Source organism: Pteropus alecto, unplaced genomic scaffold, assembly GCF_000325575.1.
Source record: "Pteropus alecto unplaced genomic scaffold, ASM32557v1 scaffold3, whole genome shotgun sequence".
Taxonomy (NCBI): Eukaryota; Metazoa; Chordata; class Mammalia; order Chiroptera; family Pteropodidae; genus Pteropus; species Pteropus alecto.
The window spans coordinates 63,999,851-64,020,551 of NW_006442484.1; the positions used below are offsets into that span (position 1 = coordinate 63,999,851).

Sequence of the window (20,701 nt, forward strand, 5' to 3'; positions counted from 1 at the left end):
AGGGAAAAGGTGGTTAATGGCTGCCTGATGGATGACAGCGGACAAGGGAATTAGCATTTATGAAGCACCTGCTCTCTGTAAGGTGACAAGTGCAAGCACCAGTTTATTGCTTTACTCAGCTCCCTACAGCAGCCTTATCAAGTAGTCATCATTTTCCACGTGAAAAGACCAAGGCTCTGCAAAGAAAAGGAAGCAAAGGAAGGTATCTAGATCCTCAGCAAGAGGCAGAGCTAGGATTTGACTTCAGATCTATCTGATCCCAAAGTCCAAGCTCTATCCACCACATCCAGCTGCTTTCCAGATAGTAAAGAGCTAGGCCCCTTTCCCTAAGTATCTTCTGGCAGGCTGATCCCGGTAACTGCCCAGCAACTTTAGGTCTCTCCCCAAGAGGCTAAGGGCTGCAGGTCAAGGTGTCAGTGGAGGAAGAGCCAAGCCAGAGGCGCTGACATTGGTTTTCAACTTACCATCATCTCTCCTTCCTTCTAAGAACAGTCCCTGGGCTACATTCACTTTCAGGCTGTGAGGGGTTGGCCCTGGGCAGGGCTAGGCCCCTTTCCCTAAGTATCTTCTGGCATGCTGATCCTGGTAACTGCCCAGCAACTTTAGATCTCTCCCCAAGAGGCTAAGGGCTGTAGGTCAAGGTGTCAGTGGAGGAAGAGCTAAGCCAGAGGTGCTGACATTGGTTTTCAACTTACCGTCATCTCTCTTCCTTCTAAGAACAGTCCCTGGGCTACGTTCACTTTCAGGCTGTGAGGGGTTGGCCCTGGGCAGCCTGAGCATAGTTGGCCACTCGAATCTTGGGAATTTTGAGGTAGTCTGGAATTTTCAGAGGTCATGGGGAAGAGAAAAGGTGAGCACCACTGCTGAGCTCAGTTCAGACACCAATGGGCTGACTGGAGCAGGGGCCAGTTGGGATCTACCCACCCTCCCTTCAGTTATCAGTCCACTGTTGTTCCCTGCAGCCTTTGTATGCACAGAGGGAAGCAATATTTAGTTAAGTTCTTGATGTTTGTGCTATGAGCTAATACAATGTTCCCCAATAGTGTGGGATCTTTCCACAGAGGAGGTACCACTGGTGATTATGGGTGGTACAGAGACATGCATTAAACAACGATGGATAACATAGTGAAAAGTTATTCTCTATACAATTCTCTTAACCGGGGGAAAATCCACTATCAGTGCTAACATATCTTTACTGTGTCTCAAAACACACTAACTTCCCTTTTTGACAAATGAGAGTAGGCAATAGTATTTAGCTAGAACTTAGTAACAGTGTTCCATTTTTATTTTATTTATTTTTACAATTCCTCTTTAGTAGCAAATGTAATGCTCTTCCATTTATGGTAGCGACATAAAATTCCCTTTCTTAAGAACATGTGTTTATGTAAATTTTTATTTAAGTAAAGAAAGTGAATCAGATGAGACAAATAAAAGAACAAGTAAATAGGAAATAAGATACAAGTTGTCAAAGTCATCCGGGAATGACTGAAGTGGGCAACTTAATGCCATTCATTGTGAAGGCCAGGCTGCTCTGAAAGACAGCACCTGAAGTACCCAGCTGATGATTCAGCTATAGAAGCCCAGACTCTTTAGGGAAAGTTCTGGAATAAGCCTTGGTTAGAGATGAGTGATTTCTAGGATAATAATAAGGAATTCTTTTATATCCGAGTTGCACTGCACATGTACTTTTTCAATCTGGGAATATTAGGAAGTGTGGGAACAGAACAGACTATAAACAATTGACAGACAGTTGGTGGTTTTCCTTGTTGGACACAGGAGTGTATCACTGGAAGAAGAGACAACAGTATTTGTTTGCCAGTGAGAAATCCCACAATCCCCATACTCAGTCCTTCTTCCTGTTGTACCATTCTGAACATGTAAAGCTGTTTCTTCTGACATTTAATTCTGCATTTATATGTAAAATGCTTATATTTCTATCTTTTGATTAATCAATTTTGTTTTTTAGGTGAAGTCATTAAATGTGTTACTCAAATCTATAGCTCTACTGCTTCTTCCCTTTGTCCTGTCAGTTACTGCGACAGGTGCATAAATACCTTATACTAAGATTGTGGATTGTTTCTCATTTTGGTTCTGATCACTTTGCTTTACGTCTACTTTGTTGGATATTAGTATGATGATACCAGTTGATATATCTTTTTTCATCTTATATTTTCAGTGTGTCTGTTGTCCTTACACTTGAAATGTGTCTGTTGTGAGCAGTGTATTGTGGGTTTTTCATTTGTTTGTTTTACAAAATCCAGCCTGGTAAGTCTCATTTCTTAAAATGAGAATATTTAGTTCATTTTTGTTTAGTGTAATTATTGATATAATTGGGTTTAAATATAATATTTTTCTAGTCTTCTATTCGTGGCACTAGTTCACTTTTCTCTACTTCTTTGACTTCCTTTAGATGAATTAAATAATTTTTTGTAAGTCCATTTTACCCTTTTACTAGCTTGTTAATTTATACATTCTTCTAGTTTCCTTTCGGTGGTTGCTTTAGAACTGTACTGTCCAATAATGTAGCCACTAGCCACATGTCTGTTTAAAACAGTTTTACTGAGGTATAATTAATAAACAACAAATGGCACATACTTAAAGTACATAATTTGATACATTTTAACATATACGTACATACATGTGAAATCATCACTTCAGTCAGGATAGTAAACATAGCCATTACCTCCAAAACTTTTCTTATGCCCTTGTTGATCCTGCCCTCCTGTCCCTCTCGCTCCTGCTTCTTTTAGGCATTTAGTGCTATAAAATTAAGTACCGCTTTAGTGACATCCCACACATTTTTGATATGTTTTGTTTTCATTTTAATTCAATTCAGAATACTACCTAATTTCCTTTTGATTTTTTTTTTTTGACCCATGGATTATTTAGAAGTATGTTATTTAGTTTCCAAATAATGGATATTTTCCAGACATTTTCCTGTTGTCTAGGCTAATAATAACTTCCTAGCCAGATGAAATCAGATATCCTATTACCCAGAGGAAGATTTATACCTCAAAACCACAGGTATTTTATGTCAGTGGTCATTGCCAGAGCAAATTCCTCTACATGTGAGATAAATGTTTAATAAACTCACCAGAGGGCAGCAAGTCAACATTTGAAAATTCGATTCAAAAATCCTCTCTGCTCCAGTCGAGCAGATGAGGCCAGCGCAGGTGAGGCGAGAAGGAAGAAGCTGGCAAAATGGACTCTGCGCAGGGTTAGTCTTTAAAGGAGGTAGAGGGAAAGGAGGCTGGAGTGAAATTCGGGGAGAAAATTGACGTAAGACTCCATACGCATTATGATCCATTAGTTTTTACAATACACATATACCTAAGGACGATGCCTATGGATAAAGGCCTTACTGCTGAACTTCATATTTCTTATTCTTCTTTTTGACATTTTTGAAATCATTTGAGGTATATAATGCTTTTATTTCTTTTTTTTTTTTTTAAGAAAAAACTTTAATGATAAAAGTTTTGAATAAAGGTTGTTAAGGTTTAATTGTTGTGGGTGGGAGAGAGACAGGAACCTAGACAGGATTCCTAGTCAAGAATAGTGACTGTCTGATTTGGCTGAAACATGCACAGGTGGTGCAGGCAGATGGGTGGGGAGCTGAGGTCCCAGGGAGGTGAGGGAGACCCCCGTCCTTATTTGGGAGGAGGGCCAGAGAAGAAATATATACTGTAGTCAAAAGGCCTCAGACTCAAATGGCAGATTGTTTTTTTAATTGAGGTCATTTTGAGATATATTTTGAACCAGCATATTCGATTAATAAATGCAAATAATCTGGAGCAGATTTAAGACACTTGTAACAAACAAACTCTTTGTTTTAATTATTTGACAGCTGAAGGAATTTAGCAAGCCCCCAAGTTGGAGGGGAGACATGCCTATTTGCAACTAACCTAAATTACACTGATGGGCCTTGGCTTTTTCAACAACCCCAAACTTTCCTCCATAGAAAACAAACAAACAAACAAATAAACAAACAAACAAACCAAAAACAGGTCCTGAACTTCTCTTCTGTAAGGCATGGCTATTAAGAAGTGAATGGTGAAATATGGGTGTAGAGGTGAGGGATGAAGATGGTAAATAAAGCATGGAAGCTCGTGTAGATTTCTCTCAGGGCATGTTCTTCCCTCTGAATTAAAATACAAAAAAGGACACAAAGCAGACAAGAAGAATGTTGTGACATGATTTTTCAATGGAAAAGTAAATTTAGCTGAAAAGGTGTCAGTTATTTCTATCCTCTACTTAAATCTTTGGAGTCTTTGACTTTCTTCATCAGATTCTTAATCATTTAAAGTCTTCTCAATATGTATAGCTTTCTTTTCTCTGGTAGGATCCTTTTCTCTATCTTTATTAAAATATCTAGAAAGGCCTAGGAGGAAAAACAGAAAGTCAGGAGACTGAAAGAGTCATATTGGTTTTTTTTGTGTGTGTAACCTTTTAATTGAAATAGTACATAAGTACTGAAGAATGCACAAGAGTCGTAAATGTACAGCTTGAATCGCTTTGATTTTTTAGACAGTTTTTTCATTTCCTTTTTTCTTCTCCATACCAGGGGTCTCATTTCTTTTACCAAGTACATTCTTTCACCAAGAAAGCATGCCAGTTCGTAAAGTGATTAGTTTACAATCGTTCTATCTCTGGCTTCATCCTGGCTCAGAAAGACAGAAGTTAAGAGTTGAAAGTAGTAGTTTTGGTTCTGTGCCAGTGCCGCCTGTGGGCCAGCTTTGTACGATAATTAAGCAACGGCCTTTGATGTCAGGAATCACTCGAGTTGAAAGGCTAGCCTGGGCAATAGTGGAAAGAGGTATTTTGTATTCTTATCAAACAACTTGGACAAAAACTTTGGGAACAGCCTGCGGGCAAAGGGAGATCAGCTGTGGGGTCCTGACTAACTATGTAAGAAGAATTTGGACAAAAGATGGTGTGGTCAGGGTGGGTTTCCTGGAGGAAATGGACAGCATTGTGCGGATTCGCACTTTGGAGTATCAAACGGAGAAAGTATTCCAAGTTGGGACAAAAAATAACAGGGGTCAAAAGAGAAAAAGCTAGGTACAACAGCACGATTTTATCAGGGACCAAAAGCTGAGCTACAGTTGAGGTGCTATAGAAAAGAGCCCTGAGAAGACTTGGGGCATCTTTGGGGACAAACAGAGAACTTGGTCTATTTGAAGAAATATGCCTTGAATATGTGGGACGTCACTTAAAGTTTCTGATTTTTTTTTTTTTTTTTTGATGAGATGATTTTAAGGAGTAGTCACTCTCACTCCCAGCACAGGAGGCGCTAAACTTGTATTCTCTTTACTCTTCTGAAATGCATTTTTCTTCAACTATTAAGTACCTTCATCTAATTTCTATATTTTGTTGCCTGAACTTTTACTTTTTGATATAATAACAAATCTTTTTAAGAGTTCATAGATACCTATCAGCTTACTTTTCTAATATGTTTCCGCCTTAATTCTCTGGTCCCTTGGGCTGATTGTGCTTTGGGTTGACTGGCTTTTCTCTCAGTGATCACTTCTTTCAGTTTCCCTTCCCCTCTGACTTTTCCACCCTTTTCAAGCAAGAGAATCCTCCCAGTTCAGGTGTCACTGGTGATGGGCAATCACTACCCCATTGTCTGTGAGCTTGCTCTTGAGAAGCTCCCACTGCAGCGGAATTGTGAAGCTTTTGACCCTATTCCTGGTGGCTTCAGATACAACCTGGCATAGCACTTATCTGTTGATGAATGAAACCAAGCTCAGGAAACCTGGCTCTTTCTCTGCCCTTCTTTCCAATACCAGTGAGACTCTAGTCTTAGAGCATTCGGGGGACTTTTAATCCCTTTTAGTTACCTGTTCACCTGTCCCTCATGCCCTTCTGAGAGATGAGTTTATAAATAAGCATTCTCAAATTATTTCATAGATATTTTTGAAGTACCCATGTTATTGAAGACAGGCCATTTCTAGCATACAGGAGGGAAGGCCTAGACCTTCGATGTCTCATAAGCCAAACAAATCGAAGAAATTCAGGGATGTAGATCTGACCCAGAAATACTCTTGCCCTTCTTAAAATTCTTCAAGAACAAAGAATTTTAAGACCCATTCACTATCTCTCATTTTCTTTTATTTCTTTTATTTTACCTGGTGAAACAGCTTATGCTGGCCATGTAAAGCGGCGGGGGGCGGTCGGAAAGAATACAGGAAAAAAACAATTAGTTTTCCAATCTCTGTTGACCAGATAAAATATACATTTGTAATAATTAAGGTGTACATTTGCTGAGAGAAACACATGAACAGAAAAGTGGAACAGAGCAGAGAGCCCAGAAATTGTCCCTAATACACAGACATATGACACAGGCAAAGGGGGTCTTACAAATCAACAATGAATTTGGGAATGTTAAATAAGTGCTGCTGGGAAAACTGGTTAACCACTTGGACAAAAACTCATGTTAGAACTTCACGTTCCATTGTTCGACAAAATTAATTCATTGGGTCAGACATTTAAATTTAAAATAAAGAACAAATAAAACAAACACATTTATTGAATTTCTTACCTCTATGTGAGAAAGACCTATTCAGGCTAAAAGCAGTTTGAGAAACTGACAGAGGAATATAGAAAGAAATTTTTTTTTAAAGATGAAACATTTTGGTATACCTCACTATTGACCAAATCGAGATGAATACTGGAAATAAAATAGATACATTTGAATATCCAAGAAATTAAAAACACACATTCTCACTCTCTCTTACAAATAAAGCAAAAGAAAACAACAGAATTGGAAAAATATATATGATAAAGGAAATAAATCAAAGTTTAAGAAATCGATATCAAGAATTTATATACATAAAAAGACCAAACCCCATATCCACTTAATAAGTGACAAAAATAGGTGGAACTGTCAATTTATACACAAGAAAATTTCTGTTACTGAAGCAGTTACAGAACATAGAAAAAGACATTTCCTGGCTAATTTGGTGAGGTGCACATAACCCTGAATCCACAAGAACAATTCAAGCAATTTACTTCTGAGAAACTGAGACAGATTACTTTTAAGAAATCCTATAATCATCTCAAAAGATTATGGAAAAATTATTTTATAACTTAACACTCCTTCCTGATTTTTTAAAAAAAATGCTGGGGAGTTAATGGAAGGAAGAGTCTTCAGCTTGATAAAAATATCTACCAGAAACCGAAATCAAAAATCATACTTATTAGGCAAACTTTGTAAATATTCTCATTAAACTCAAAAACATGATAAAATTGTCTGTTATTAATAATGCGTTGTTCCACACTATACTGGAGGGCCTGGACAATTTAATAAGTTAGACAACTTAACAAGTCACTTTAACATGTATATCTGATGTGGAAAGGGCAGCTTACCTGTGAAGTAGGCCAGGTAAAGCCTTTGGAATTGCCTGTGGCTGGGCCTGAAAGGTTGGTTACACATAAGATTCTGGCCTGGAGCCAGAGTCTCAACTCCATTGTTTGCTTTTTCAGAGCCCAAAGGAGAAATCCTATCATGGAACTGAATGAATCAGACTTTGAGAGACTGTCAAGAATCAGGTAATTAGTCTGAGGTCACAGTCTATAGTAGGATGATTAGACCAGCATGGAAGATTGAACATAACCATGAGCCCCAATGATTGCCAGGTCAGGAAAAGATGTCTGATAGTCCATACAGGTCTACTTTAGAGATCCAAGAGGCTGTTTACCTAAGCCTGGTGATGGATTGTTTTACTTTGCCAGTCTCATTGATCCAGGTGCCATGCAAGTGTCAGCAATCACATGGATGCCAACGTGGCTGGTTGCAGGAAGTCGAGGGCTATGCAGGTGTCCAACACTGCTTGGGCCAAGGACTTAAGGTTGGTCTGTTGTTTCTCCAAAGCCGAAGTATTGCCATGAATACTTCATGCAAGTATTCATACTTCAGCAAGGGTCAAAGTCAGGTTGCACACAACCCTTTCTAACCAAAAGAACTTGACAGTGGAAATAATTCCCTGGAGTTGGTAATGCCCCCTGGCAGTTCTCCTGAGGAACTGGGGTCCCCCTGGTTTCCTATTTCCCATCCTACCCGGTGTAGCGTGACATGACAAATGGGTGGGGACTGTTTTGAATATTTGGAAGTCTCTTATTAAAGCCCCATCTATATGCATTACATTGCTAAGAGGAAGGCAAGTGAAGGCCTGTTTTTACAAAACAAATAACACTCCAAAGGGGCACGCACAGCACTGAGAGTGTAAGTCATTGCTACCATGGGGGTCTACCAGCCAGAAGTCACTCCCAGTGTGCAAGGTCCTTGAGTAGAATTGAAAAGTCTGTGTAAGGTGGGGCCAAGTGTAAGGGAGGAAAGTCTTTCACTACTGAGGTCAAAATGGCCCCAGTGTTGGGCTCCCATGTCCCTTTGTTCAGATGTTCCAGTTGTCCCTATCTCCAACAGGAACAAGTTGACACCTAGGAGGGCATTTGCTCTTGCATTGTCAGAGTCCAGTTGCGGCCCCACATTGGATCCAGAATAATAAGGTTGAGATAGCTGAGGTACCAGAAAGGTCTGTATTTAGAGAAATGTCCATTTGTAGTATTCATCAGCAGCGCAATCAGATGTTTATCTGTAGAGTCAGGTAGCGGGTGACGCATCCAGCAGTTTGTCAAATATCGGGTGGGGGCATCTTCCTGGGATAGGCGAATCAATGAATTTGGTGATGTGAAAAACACTCAGGCTACTCTGTAGGAGAGAGAGGGGCTAGATCTCCACCTCTCCCTTCCCCATAACCAAGCTCACAGGCCCGAAGCTGCTCATGTCCTGTCAATTGGAGGCTCTTTTCCATATCGACCTTATGTGGGCAGTCTGTTCTGTACATAAGCAAGGATAGCACCTTTTATCCACACCCCCCACACCAGGCTGGTGAACCCTTATCTCCTGGCTTGGATCCTCTTATGATTCAACAAAGTCCTAACTAGAATGAATGAATGAATGTCCTAACTGGACTCCTGGAAGAAAAAGAAATTAAAACCCTAAAGGAAAAAAGCACATCATCATACTCTCATGAAATATTTGAACTGAAAATAATCTTGGAGATTGTCTGTCTAATCTAACTCTCTCATTTTGGAATGTTAGTTAAATTGACCAAGCCTGGGTACCTTATTTCTCGGCCTGCGCTCTGTCCTCTCTGCAGCATGGCCTGTCATGCGACCATGGTACGGAAAATGGCATGTCTTATTTCCGCCTCAGAGCCCCACCCTCTCACCCTGATTTGACGAGTCTGTTCTGCTTGTGGAAATTCCAGAAGTTGTGTTCATAGGAACGATAGCAAAATGTTCTTCATCTGACTTTCATTACATTTTGGAAGGCGTTTCTTGGCAAGAACACATCCCAGAAAAAAAGCATCTGTATTTGCCCTCTGGTAAGATTTATTTAGGCTTCTAGGAAGGAGCCAGTTTGTTTCTAGAATTGTCTAGGCTGGTGGCGTCCAGGTGATACTTTTCTTTTAACTGAATATATATAGATTACAAGTTTCTCTTGCAGTCAACCAAAAGCTAACCTATTAGCACAACCTATTAATAAATAACAGCCTCAATTTTTGAGCTCCATGACTACTTCCTTAGTCATGGTTGTTAATTATCTCTTTTTTCCTACTGTTTAAATAATTAACAAGATAAAGAAAAATATTTAGAACACTATAATAGGAAATGTAGGACAAGAAGGTCGGGGGAACCTTACCTTATGGGTTGACGATGCTGGGCTGTGTTAAGGTCCTGCTTAAGGGAGCTCTGGTGTGTAACCAGCTTGTGTGCCGAGTGAATGTTTGATCAGATCTGGTGGGGACATGGCTGACCGAGGCGGCTGTCATGGACGATCCCACGCGGCAACATTATCAGTTTAGGTTTTCAGTCTGCGTCTTTCAGTTAATACCCACTTCAAAACAAGAAGCATATTTTCCTTCAGAAAATCATTTGAAGGTTTTTTCACCTTGGTGGTATGGATCCACGATATTAAAGGAGCTGAAATGCAGACGGGCGCCATCCTGTGATTTCCGGTGGTGGCCCTGCATGTTTCTCTTTATCATTCTAGTGATGCTGCTCTGCAACACCCCTTCTCATTTACCAACACATCCTGAAGATTGCTCCATGTCATAACATGTCTTTTGTTCTCTGGCCTGCGTTTTTTCTCTCTTAATGGTCTCATCTGTTGAACAGAAGCTCTTCATTCTAATGCAGTCCAGCTGATCATTTTTTGCCTTACGGTTAGCACTTTTTGTGACCTGTTGAAGAGTTTTGTCTATTCTAACATCATGAAAACATTCTCTTAGGGTTTCTTACAAAAGCTTTGTTGCTTTCCTTTTTATATTTATCATCCGTCTGGGTTTGAATTTTCTGTGGGTAGGAGATAAAGGTTCATTTTACTTTTATATGACTATGCAATTTATTTTTCATTATTTATTATAAAGACCATCCTTTTTTCCCCCCATTTCACTGCAGCATCATCTTTATCTATTAATCAGGTAATACTGCATGTGTAAGAGCTCTTTCTTTTTTTTCTTTTTTGTCTCTCTCTCTTTTTTTTTTTATGGCGACATTGGTTAACGAAATCCAGTAAGTTTCAAGTGTACGATTCCACAGTAAGGCATATATATACACTGCATTGTGTGTTCACCGCCCATAGTTAGATTTCTTTCTGTCACCACATATTTAACCCCTGACCCCATCTACCTACTCCCTCCTCTTCCCCCTTACCCTCTGGTAACCACTAGTCAATTGTACATGTCCATGAGTCTCTGTTTGTCCTGTTCGTTTGTTGCTTTTAGGTTTATATCTCACGTATAAGTGATATCATGTGGTTTTCAACTTTTTCTGTCTGGTTTATTTTGCTTAGCATGATTATCTTGAGGTCCATCCATGTTGTCACAAATGGTAGTATTTCATCTCTTCTTATGGCTGAGTAATATTCCATTGTATATATGTACCACAGCTTCTTTAGCCAATCATCTATAGTTGGACGCTTCGGTTGCTACCATATCCTGGCCACTGTGAATAATGCTGCTATGAATATATATGGGTTTTCGGATATGGGTAAATACCCAGTAGAGGGATTGCTGAGTCATATGGTAGATCAATTCTTAGTTTTTTGAGGAACCTCCATACTATTTTCCATAGTGGCTATACCAATTGACAGTCCCATCAGCAGTGTATGAGGGTTCCTTTTTCTCCACATCCTCTCCAACACTTGTTATTATTTGTCTTATTGATAACAGTTATTCTACTAGGTGTGAGACGGTAGCTCATTTTGGTTTTGATTTGCATTTCCCTAATAGCTAGTGATGTTGAGCATCTTTTCACATGTTTGTTGGCCATTCGTATGTCTTCTTGGGAGAAGTGAAGAGCTTTTTAAATAAGTAATAGACTTTATTTTTTAAAGTAGTTTTAAATTTACAGAAAAGCTGAGCAGGAAGTAGAGTTGCTATATACCACTAACTTTTCTCTTTTATTAACATCTTGCATTAGTGTGGTATATTTGTTGCAACTGATGAACCAATATTGATACATTATTATTATTAACTGAAGTCCATAGTTTACACTGGCATTCACTCTTTACATTGTAGTTCTGTTTATTTTGCCAAATGCAAAATGTCAAGTATCCACCATTACAGTATCATACAGAATAGTTTCACTGCCCTAAAAATCCCCTGTGTTCCACCTACTCACCCTCACTCCCCTAACTTCTGGCAACCACTGATCTTTTTACTGTCTCTGCATTTTTGCCTTTTCCAGAATGTCATATAGTTGGAATCATATAACACGTAGCCTTCTCAGATTGACTTCTTTCACTTAAAGGTTCCTCCATATCTTTTCATGGCTGAATAGTTCATTTCTTTTTAGTGCTGAATAATATTCCACAGTATGGATGTACCACAGTTTACTTATCCATTCATCTACTGAAAGACGTCTTGATTGCATCCAAGTTTTAGCAATTATGAATTACAAATAAAGCAGCTATAAGCATTTATGTGCAGGTTTTTGTGTGTGGACATACATTTTCAACTCATTTGAGTAAGTACCAAGGAGCATAATTGCTGCATGGTATAGTAAAAGTATGTTTAGTTTTGTGAGAAATTACCAAACTGTCTTCCAAAGTGACTGCACCATTTTTTATTCCCACCAGCAGTGAATGAGAGTTCCTGTAGCTCCACATTCTCACAAGCATCTGGTGTTGTTAGTGTTTTGAATTTTATTGATTCTAGAAGGTATATAGTAATGTTTCATTATTGTTTTAATTTGCAGTTCCTTAATAACATACAACCTTGAGCATCTTTTCATATGCTTTTTCGCATCGGTATGTCTTTTTAGTGAAGTGTTTGTTCGGATATTTTGCCCACTTTATAAGTGGGTTGTTGTTTTCTAACTGTTGAGTTTTAAAGATAATAGTCCTTTATCAACTGTGTCTTTTGAAAATATTTTCTCCCAATCTGTGGCTTTTCTCTTTATTCTCTTTTGTATCTTTTGACTAACAAAAGTTTTTAATTTTAATAAATTTCAACTTTTTGATTATTTCTTTAATGGGTTGTGTTTTTAGTGTTATAACCCAAGGTCACCTGGGTTACCTTCTAGAAGCTTCAGAATTTTAATTAAAAAAAATTTTTTTTTATGCCTACAGCACTTGGTCTTCTTAGATGGTCTTCCATCTAAGTACTAACCAGGCCCAACCCTGCTTAGCTTCCGAGATCAGACATTAGGCTTGTTCAGGGTGGCATGGCTGTAGACCATGGATTATGGCTCCACTGGGGCTCGAACCCAGGACCTTCTGCATGTAAAGCAGATACGCTAACCACGACACTATGGAACCACACTAAGAAATTTGTGTTTCACATTTATATCTGAGATCCATTGTGAGTTCATTTTTGTGAAAGTTTTATAGTCAGAGTCTAGTTTGTTTGTGTTTTGTTTTACTCGTGGATATTCAGTTGTGCCAGTTTCTATCTCATGAAAAGACTATCCTTTCTCTCAGCTCAGTCACTTCACCTCTTTGAGTTTTAGTTTCCTAAATGTCTTCATAACATCTTCCCTGCCTGTCCAAGGCTAAAAAATGTGGTTACCAGTGAGGGTCAAATAAGATAAAATAGGGAAATGCTTGCTTTTTTTTTTTTTTTTTTAGTTTTAGGGAAATGCTTTAAAACTGTATCATGTTTAACAAATTTATTCTTATATCATTAAAAGGGGCTCTTGGATCATGGTGATGGTTGCACAATAGCATGAATGTACTTAATGTCACTGAAGTATCTATTTAAAAGTGGTTAGAATGATAAAATTTATGTTATGTATATTTTACCATGATAAAAATTTTTAATGACTCTTGACACTAGTCCTTACGGTTTGAGGTCCCTCATTTCTTGGGTAGGGACATATCGTAAAGCAAGAACCTGAAGGACCCTCACTGTGTCTATGTTCAGAACTTAAGAAAATATTGAAAAAGCTAGATTGGTGACATGATTATGGGCATCTCAGCCCAACAATTACTTCAGCTTCCTCCTTTCTAGATCAGTGGTATGGGTCCTAGTTTGCATTTTCTTTTTGAGAGAGTAGAGGGGGCAGGTACTGGCAACCAGCAAGTGGCAGAACATACATGTTGAAGTCAGTGACTATAACCTCCTCTATTTGCCTGTGACTGTCTAATTATCTCAACCAAAGCAAAATTCAAAAAACTTAAAATCTCAAAAGTTAAGAACTTTTAGACAACTAGTTAAGTCTCTCCCTGCAAGGCCCAGGAAGAAATGAAATAGATCGACTGGAATACAATTTATTTTTCTTTCCCTCACCACTTCCTGGAGGAAGTCTAAGGCTGGAGCCAAGGCCAACTGCAAGAGTCAATGAAGGGATGGGGGTGGGGTGATCGAACCACAAAGGAGACCACCTGGCCTGTGGGTCAGTTATTACAACTTAATGAAGAAGCAACAAACAAAGAACATGCACATTCAGAAGATTTTTGTTTCACTGTCAGTATTTTTCCTTGACTAATGTCCTGTGGTTCAAATCCTGATCAGTGAGAAGGATGTGCTGCAGTGAGATGAGAAAAGGTTTAGTCCTTCTCGGCTTTCTTACGGAGACTCACAGATCCAAATCTGCTTAGCAGTTCAGTAGATGCGAGTCTCCAGAGCAGGCCTTCAGGTGGGAGCTGAGATTCAGGAGGGGCGGAAACCACTTGGTGGGTAAGTCAAGCCAAGCATCCTCACCCTGCACTTGGCAGAGACCACCTTTCCTATGTCCTGCTGCTACTGCCACACCTCCAGGTCTTCCAGCTTCCCTGAGACTAAAGGCCACCTATATCATTCATTTCGATACAAATAGACATATATCTCAAGATGGAGGCAAAAAACCAGTTTAGAGCAAGTGAATTAATAATGATCCTTCTAGATCACAATAGGAATTTTATCAACCTGAGGTTCACTATTCACTTGTTAATTATTCATCTTCCTTTTTAAAAAGAGCTAAGACTGGGAGAGTCTGGGATTAATACCTTACAAATGACAAATTGAAGCCCTGAGACACTCCCCCACGCACACATGCACCCATCCACAGCACAGCCCGTTGGGTGTCTCTGTTGACCTTTGACTAATAGCTAGATATTTCTCCAGCAAAATGATTTTATTCAAGAAAAACAAAGAATTGAAATTTAGGACATGTGGTCTGATGGCATACTGTGTGAAAGTCCAGTGAACGAAGAAGAGCAACACTCTTTTATGGACTTGGGAGGGGCTGGTATAGGACTGTCTAAGGAAACTGAAAGTTAGAAGTATGTTGACTTTACATTGGCTGAATTATGGCTGTCTCCCATTGGCTATGCTGTTACTGGGCAAGGAGAAATCTTTTCTTCCTTCTTCTGAGGTAGTAATGTATTGTCACTTCCTGTTGGAGATGCAAGGTACATCTCTTCCTGTTGTACGGTGAGTGGCACGTCCCTGAGAGTTCTCTCTTCTAGCCTCCCAACTCTATTTTAAATGTGTTTTCTGTTTATTAATTTTCACACTTCCAGTGGCTCATCTGTTTTTGCCGGGTGGGCCTGGGTGCAGATTGGGGGAGGAGCATAAACTCTTGAGTTAGATAATCCTGAGTTCATTTGCTGGACCTGCCATTTGTCAGCCGATTGACACAGAACTTAGTTTCCTCATCTGTACACTATGTCTAATAATTCATAGCCATCTTACAGATGTTGTGAGCTTAAGTAACAATGATGGCGAATATTTACTGAGAACTGTCAAAGGCCCTGGTACTACTCTAAGCGCTCAATCTGTTTTATCTCCCAGAATTCTGCTCAGGTAGGAATTCAAAAACTAGGTCCTGAAGTCTGACTTTTTCAAACCTCCCCAGTGAATTCTCAGATCAGTCAAGTTGAGAACCATGGATGTTGTATTAATGTTTACATGGTGAGTAACCACTCAGAGTCTTAGAGAAAAACAGACCTCATTCTGTCACTCACTAGCTCACTTGGCCAAGTCTTTCAACCTCTACAAGCCATAGTTTCATCATCCATAAAATGAGAGCAAAAGTAGCATCCACTTCTGAGAATTCCTCAGAAGATGTAATGAACCAGTTTTGGTGACTGTGTCTGACATGCATAACACGTTTGATAAATGTTGGCTGGTGCCATTAGGCCACCTTCTTTTTCTTAGGTGACCAAGAATCCAAAGATCTGTTGACCTTTATGCATAAGTCACCCTGTCTTAGTTTAAATTTATTGCTCTTACAGCCACATGGTTTATTTCAAATCCTAATTTTGAAAGGGGACTAAGGTGTTATAGTGGAAATATCCTGTGTCTGGCCCAACAGAACTGAGTTTGAATTTATGGATCTGTTTGAGCCTGTTTCCTAACCCATAACAGGGAAGAACAAGCTCTTGCACTGCTGCGAGAATTAGAGCTAATTCGTACGAAGGTACAACATCTAGGCACTGTATTATTGTCAGTGTTTTGGTTATAAAATGTATAAGATGTGAAAACAAAAGGGCAGAAAACTCTTTACAAAATTGAAACAGGAAACAGAGGAAGAGGGTGGGGAGGGGACAGAAGATGAAGAAAAGCTGGGAGAGGGGGAACCTAGGGCTCAGGGTCCTGGGGGACAGATCACCATCTCTCTGGGCTCAGCATTGGACAGGCACTGGTTGCTACCAAACTAAGAGCATGGCCAGGGATGTGAACAGCGTCCTCATTACCCTTACTCAGGGCTGGGCCAGACCCACCTCCCACTTTTTAAAGCAGGATCTCCCCACATTTCTGCTAGAGGCCTGCTTTGACCCAAGAAGAGCCCCTGCCATACCATCTGGCTTCAGTGCTGAGATTCAAGCCACTGCACAGAGGGCTAATTCCTTTCTTTAGACCCCTTTCAAGGGAGAATGGCATTTTACTTGCCACAGGCAGTCTGAAGCCTATCTTTAAAAAATTACGGGGTTATTAATACTAAATGTAGTCAGCATAAATAATTTCCAATAAAGCACATCTAGTTTCCTGATTTTTAGTTTGCGTGTGGACAAACAGATGACTAATTTCTGAATTGGGCATCTGTTCCTTTAAATAAGAGACATTTCATTTTAGAGCGAGTCCTCTGTTCTCCCGTTTTAAGAATGAGTTTATTCTCTAGTTCCTTCTGTTGAGGAATTTTCTTAATCTCTTGCTGAACACCAGATTCCTCCCTTCTGCTGCAAGGCAATGTTTTCACAATTCTTTTGTCTCCTGTGATTTTTTTAAAAAGCCCTGCTGAATTTGCTAGTAAATTCTAAATGTGGAGAATAGAGAAACAGGAAGTGAGTCCCCTGGAGGAGGCTCTTCTGCCTGGTGGAACGGTAGAAAGTGAAAGAAAACTTCCTGGAGGGTTTCCGTCTCTACCTCTTCCTCCCCACTCTGTTTTAAGGAATTTTTCTCTGGTTGTGAGGATAAGCCTTAGGAGTGTAAGCATGTGAAATCAGGCAGTTTAGGGGTCTTGGCATCGGGGGACTTGGTGACTGCGATGTGGCCGGGACAGGGTGGAGCAGGTGAGTGCCTGGTGCAGAGGTGGCTTCTGGATACTGCGTTTCCTGGACTTGCTTGGGGGACAGCTCGGACCTGCCAGTTTATCTAGTGCAGTTTCTCTCTGAACTACCACCACAGGCATTGCTCCTTAACTCTAGAAATCTCTGGTTTGTCTGCTACATTTCTGAGTCTCCTCCAATCTCTCAGTGGCCTCAAATATAGATACAGTGTCTCTCTCCTGCTGGATCAGTTCGGAGATTCCATAATACTTTATTTACCTACTTATGTTCGTTTTCTTTTCCATTTGGCCCAGAGGGCTGAGTGAATCCTTCTGTCAGAGCCTGATGCCCTGTGGTCCTTGGTCTCCAAGGCCCACAGCCCGCTTCTTCCCCTGACCTGTCCTAGGTCCTTTCTTTGATCAACTCACCCACTTCCTACTCTCCTTGGTGGTTTCCAAAAGACAATTCTTTAAATCTTTTGATAGTATCCCTGAATTGATCTGTATCTTTGCAAAATTGTTTTGCGTGTATATACCGTTTTTAAACTATGTGACCTGGAGCAAGCAAGTACCATCTTTGTGCCCCCGGGGGTTAATACCACCTCCTGAGTTGGTTGTGGGGATTTAATGAAATGCCAAGGTTAAGCACTTACAACAGTAACTGGTGCTACTATGAGCCCAGTAAGTGTCAGCAATTATTTTTACATACTTATTAGTATTACTTGTATTATATTTTGCTCGTTCTGTTTCTTTTTTTTAAAAGTAAGCACTCTGTACTTGAAGTTCTATGTATTTTACCTGGTTCCACTTTCTAACTACTACATAATGGTCAGTCTCCTGAATCCTATATACGGACTATATAAGGGCTTGCCCACCAATCCTTGAACTGATCCAGTTTGTGAACCTCTGCCAATCTGGTAGATATAAAGTGGGTATCTTGTTGCTTTATTTTGCATTTCCCAGGTTACCAATGAATTTGAGTATCACTTCACATGCCTTGGCCATTTGAGTATCCTTGTCAGGGAACTCCATGTCTGTACCCATTGTCCTTCTATAAGGTTTCTTTTTCTTGCTGATTTGCAGGAAACTTTCAAATGTTCTAGATATTGGTAGTCCCATGGCAGGTCCTGGGAGCATGAACGTGAAAGATGTGGCCTCTGCCCTTATGAAGCTTACAGCCCAGGACAGAAACTAGTCACAAAACAGTCGGACAAATGCTCCGGTGGATGCTCAAGAGGCATCGAGAGTCACAGAACACCTCCTGGGCTAGGATTTAGCCACTAACAGGATTTTATTCTGTTGCTGTCGTTCAGACTTTATGAGCAGAATCAGGTGGCAGCGAAGGACATCGGGGTTTCCATGGCACATATACCTAGCCCTTTACAAGGGAAGAGGCACTTTCAGACACCACGTTTAAACTTCTTTGCTCTAAGATGGGTCTCTGTCTTCTGAAAGTTCATATTCCATGTGGGGAAGGAAAAAAAGGTAGTTTCAAAGAAGAGGGGTGTTTGATTTTTTGTTTGTATATTTCTACTTTTTACATCAGAAAATGTTTCAACTGACTCACAGCAGAAAGGCTAATGTGCGTTTTGTCCACTGTTTTATTTCTCAGCTTCAAATCACGGTGAGGGTGCTGGGATTTGTCTCTTTGATAAGGGCAGTTGGATTGATTCTAGGGTTTTCTAAGCCTCTCAGGGCAAGAGCTGGTGGACTTGGGGCCCATGTAAGTGATTCTCGCATTTGAGTGTCAATAGGGAAGCCATGAGAGTCAGCAGACCCTCTTGTGAGCTATGGTGAGGGTCCTGCAGTTTCCAAACCTCACAATCTCTCAGAAGTGTTCAATCACTATTTATTGAATGAAAACATTAAAGTCTTAATAAATTCAGAAAAATCTGTAAATTCCTGAAATATGACGAGAAAGCATCCTTAGTTATCATCCATTCTAACTTTCTAATTTTGGAATGTGGTAATAGGACCCTCCCAAAATAAAATGATCCATCCAAAGTCACATAGACAGAGCCAAACTCAGGTGACCAGGTTCCCCACCCAATGTTTTATTTCCTGTTCCACACAAACTTTCTTTTGCATTTGAGAGGGAGAAGCTATTCAGAGCACCCTATATGACTCAGAGTTGAAAACAGGAAGTAGAATGAGCTGCGCTCTTAATGCTTCTTTCGGCTTCCGCTCCTGTCTTAGATGCACCGGGGGAAAAGAAGCAGCTGTGAGGGTCTCGGGCCTGTGAAGAAGCAGCTGTGAGGGTCCCAGGATTTGCCTTTGGTAAGGTTAGTTGGTCCTCTGGAGAGGAAAGCCTTTGATTCTAGAGTTTTCTAGGCTGCTGGGGGTGGGATCTGGTGGTTTGGGGGCCCATAGAAATGAGCCTTGTGTTTGAGCGTAAATGGGAAATTGTTAGAAGTCCCTCTAGTTCCTCTAGGCCCACAGATTCTAGATCTCAAAGCCCCTCCAGCTTAGGTTGATGCATTCTGGGGGTTTTTCTGGAATGCTCCCAGTACAGCTATCTGTACAGAGGCCTCATCCTTATGCTAGCAAAACTTGTAAAAGACTAGAAACCAAAATTTAAATCTCAACTGACTTTGCTGCTACAGATACCCATCCACCAACACATACCCCCCCACTCACGTAAATAACCACTTAACACAAACACACACACATACACACACACACACACCCCACGTAAATAACCACTTAACACACACACACACATGCATGCACACATGCACACAGTCCTAATAATTCAATTTTTTTTTTTTGAGAAATTAAAAAGGTACAGAGCAGTATAGAGAATAATATAATAGCAAGCATAGACCGACAAAATTTGAAACTGTTTTTGTGGGGTGAAGTTACGAATTTCATTCAGTTTGAAAATTATGGAGTTGGCTATAAGTTTCATTGAGGTTTTACTGGGCTGTGTGGAAGCGCTGGCTTTGGGGCCTTGCAGTGAACAGTATTCATGTGCCGAGAGAGTCCGCATTTTGGGGTGGCCATCCTGAACTGGAAGAAGTAGTCACACTGTCGCTTAGGGGTTGGGCCTGAGAGCCACTTTCAAGTACTGTTGAACTTTGAATGAGATGCAGATTTTTGTCTCCAAAGATCAATGCAAGTTTTGGATTTATTTTCCCCAGCTTTGAGGTCGTTATTCATGTCACTGAAGGAGCTAGGATGCTGCTAGAAGGTTGCTAGAAGGATTGTTTGTGATTAGATGGAATTGATTTGCAGTTAAATTGTGGCATATAAGGCAATGGTAGAGCTGTGACTCTGGAATGAGATGCTGATATCTAAATCCAGGCTCCAGCATGTACTGGCATGCTTTGTAAGGTTGTGACCTTCTCTCTGATGTAGTGGATTTGTTAAGAATTCCTGATTTTGTGTTTTTGTGGGGTTTTTTTTTTTTGTCTTTTAAATTTTTTCACAATTTTAATCTTTAAAAATATTGTAAGTTTTTCTTAGTTAAATACCTTCACTGGCTTCCGACTGCAATTAGAATGAAATCGAAATCTTTGAAGGATATGTCAGTAAAACCCTCAAGTGAGATGCTCAAATCTGAAACTGACTTGTGTCTTTCTAGCTTATTTCTAAACTGATTTTTCACAATAGTGAAGTGTGGACGATAATAGCAATTTGTTCAGAAGCTTGTAATAAAATGAGACAAAAAAAAGTATTTTTATGTTTACATGTTATAAACATTTATATATATCTCAGTATTTAT

At 40.0% G+C, this 20,701-nt stretch overlaps 1 protein-coding gene, 1 long non-coding RNA gene and 1 pseudogene across 3 annotated transcripts in view; 1 reads left to right on the forward strand and 2 right to left on the reverse strand.

The window, feature by feature from the left end:
- Nucleotides 1-2,809: 2,809 nt before the first annotated feature.
- Nucleotides 2,810-10,355, reverse strand: LOC112470280. Of its 2 annotated transcripts, none has more exons than XR_003042922.1 (2): nt 9,707-10,355; nt 2,810-8,658 (listed from the first exon to the last, which is right to left on the reverse strand). It is a non-coding gene; the product is annotated as an uncharacterized LOC112470280 (long non-coding RNA). The 2 variants fall into 2 exon arrangements; XR_003042921.1 differs by lacking the exon at nt 9,707-10,355 and adding an exon at nt 9,127-9,388.
- A 2,273-nt stretch (nt 10,356-12,628) lies between these two features.
- On the reverse strand, nt 12,629-12,744 carry LOC112470853 (annotated as a pseudogene).
- A 4,024-nt stretch (nt 12,745-16,768) lies between these two features.
- CASP8 (caspase 8) overlaps nt 16,769-20,701 on the forward strand; it is a 23,184-nt gene continuing 19,251 nt past the window's right edge. The window contains exon 1 of the mRNA XM_006921352.3: nt 16,769-17,002. The gene's annotated coding sequence lies outside the window, so the exon portion shown is untranslated. The remainder of the gene's footprint in view (nt 17,003-20,701) is intronic.